Consider the following 2,999-nt stretch of genomic DNA (forward strand, 5'->3'; position numbering starts at 1 on the left):
TGTTTAAACAACGCTCTTTTCATGATGCTAGATTGTGAAGATGAAAGGCAGGAGGATACATCCGACATTTGCAGCGCCGATGCAATTCTCAGAAAGGAGTTATTGGAGAGAATTTGCTCAAGTTTCAAGTTTTTCAAGTTATTCGCCTTGACCGAGTAGTTATTTAGTGGCGCAGGTTTGATTTACGACACTTTAAGAAACAATTCCAATTTTTAAATTCAAGTACTAAATTAAAAAAAAAAACATTATAAAATGACTACCTTTCCATTTTTTATTTACCTAAATCACCTAATTTACCCACCTAAATTATTTCTTAAAAATACTTGACATCCGCATTCGCATTCGCATCTGCGCATGTTAGCTTTTAAACATCCGCATCTGCGTTCGCATCCCCGGATGTCTAAAATTCCATGGAAACATACAGCACCCTATTGGTAGAGGGCTTCGGGTGTACGAATTTGTTCTAACATCAGGAGTTGAAGACTTGCTCTAAATAGCTTGCTAGTCTCTTAAAATTTCCTAAAATCACGTCGTAAGCATATTTCCCATGTGAACTTGCAACAAAGATCAATTCTGCCATTTCCTTGAAGTGATTTTCATGATTTCAGACCTTTAGTAAAGTTAATATCATTTACTCATTTTGCTTTTGTTTTTTACACATCTTTCCTCTTTCAAACATATACAATTTCATAAAATTTCAATGTCTATTTATCATATTGCTCGAGCGTTAGACGATTTAGAGTCCATACGCATAAGTAGCCCATTACGCCCATTTGGGTACTTAAAGTTGACATTATAGACAATGTTTTTATGTAACAATAAAAATAAAAAAAAAAATGCTATAATCAAAAAAAAATCAAAAAGAAAAATATTTACTTAATTTTTTTTTGTTTTTTATACGTTGCACATAAATGTTAAAAATGTACAATTAAATCCCATAATTACGGTGACCATCCGTCCTGTATATTACGGGATTTTTGACCCATTGTCCTGGTAATTTATTTATTTTATAAGGGACGCCAAATATCCTGTATCTTTTAATGTCCTGTATTTGTCCCGTATTCACTGTCTCGGTGCCTTAACAGCTCATTAAAATGGTATGCCTATGAACGAGTTTAAAGTGATGTTGGTAATGATCGTAATTTTCTCCATAAACATTTATTATTTTCTAATCTGAATGCCTCTGATTCGAATCGAAGAATACATACAGTGAACCAAATTAGAAATTAGGACTCGACATTTTGGTAAGTCTTGGCTATTTTGCCTTAGTTTATTTAATGTTTATTATTTAATTTATGAAAGTAAAGCTCTTTTCCTAACAAAAACCAAATTTCCAACTTTGTGCAAAAAAGTATAAAAATTAACTCTGAAATGTTTCACCAAAATATCAAATTTTTTAATTATAATGTTAAGAAAAAAATTGTGTTTGCAGTTTTGTAAGGCACTCGGCACATTACACGCCTAATCAAAGTAGAGTAATCGTTTCATCATGCCGAAACGAATGCATGACGACTCGACTTCTGCACACTTGCACGCCCTGCATAAGTCACCACTCTCTACGCATAGCACATTTTCTGGCCGTTCCTTCGCAACTACGCACTTCCGAAAATATTTCTGCTCCGAAATATTGCATAAACGCTTGTGATTTAATACAATTTGTACGAATTTTAGCACGAAATCACTCATTTTCAATTATTTTCTTTTGAATTGACAAATAAATTTTATTTCCAACACGAAAAAGTAAACAAATGACTATTGCAAAACTGCAAGCGCCGTACAATGTTGGGCGCTTCGATTCATGAAGCTTTTATGATTAGGCGAAAACATGATTTTGAATCGAAATGTATTGAAATACATGTATTCGGCGTAAAAGCTTTATACTTTAGTATGCCGAAACGATTACACTACTATGATTGGGAGCTTAATGTGCGGAGTGCCTAACTCATTAAAATTGAGTATAATAAAGTGCGAGTGGAAAGTGCTGCTCATTTGCTTTTATTTCAAAAAAATGGTCGAACATACTTACTTTGTATGGAAAAAGTGCGTAACACCGCCAACAAAAAAAAAATGCCAAAATTTAATCATAGCCTTAGCGACTTAAAATTGCACTTTATTATACTAAATTTTAACGAGTTTTTTTTAAACAAATTTTACGGGTAAAAATCTAGGGAAAATTATCCAAAAAATTTTTGATGTTACCAAAATGATACTGTTTCAGGGCTAATATATCTAGGATCATTGAAGAAGGCTTTATCTTGCTTTATCTTTAACATCTATAAAATTTGCAAAATTATTTTTTGTCCCGTATTGGGCTCTCATAAATATGGTCACCGTACCCATAATAAGACGGGAGAAATCCATTTTTTTGAATAGCTTTCGTTAAAAGGTTTCCAAGATACAGCATTTTAAAGAAAGGTATGTATGACGTTTTCTTAAAATTTAAGTCTCGTGTAAATAGGCAACCCTACGTCATATCGGCAAAATATGCTGGACTTATATTCATGTCACCTAGACCTTCAATCTCTTCAACTTTCATCCAAATCCTGAGAGGTCGCGCACCGAGCTGGCCGCGGTGACATGAAATGCCTCCCTTTTGAACTGCGACTGAAATGTCAACCCTTAACCCTATCTTCTTCTTCTTAATTGGCGCTGTAACCGCCTAAGCGATTTTGGCCGAGTCCAAAACAGCACGCCAGTCATTTCTCTTCTGTGCTAACTGACGCCAATTGAAAATGCCAAGTGAAGCCAAGTCCTTCTCCACCTGGTCTTTCCAACGCAGAGGAGGCCTTCCTCTTCCTCTGTTACCAGCATCGCGGCCCGCGTTGAATATTTTCAGAGCAGGAGCGTTTCTGTCCATCCGAACGACATGGCCAAGCCAGCGGAGCCGCTGAATTTTAATTCGCTGCACTATGTCTATATCGTTGTAAAGCTCATACAGCTCATCGTTAAATCGTCTGCGATATTCGCCATCACCAACGCGTAAAGGTCCGTAAATCTTT

Source organism: Rhagoletis zephyria, unplaced genomic scaffold (assembly GCF_001687245.7).
Source record: "Rhagoletis zephyria isolate East Lansing unplaced genomic scaffold, Rhagoletis_zephyria_1.1 Rzeph_scaffold_00924, whole genome shotgun sequence".
Lineage (NCBI taxonomy): Eukaryota > Metazoa > Arthropoda > Insecta > Diptera > Tephritidae > Rhagoletis > Rhagoletis zephyria.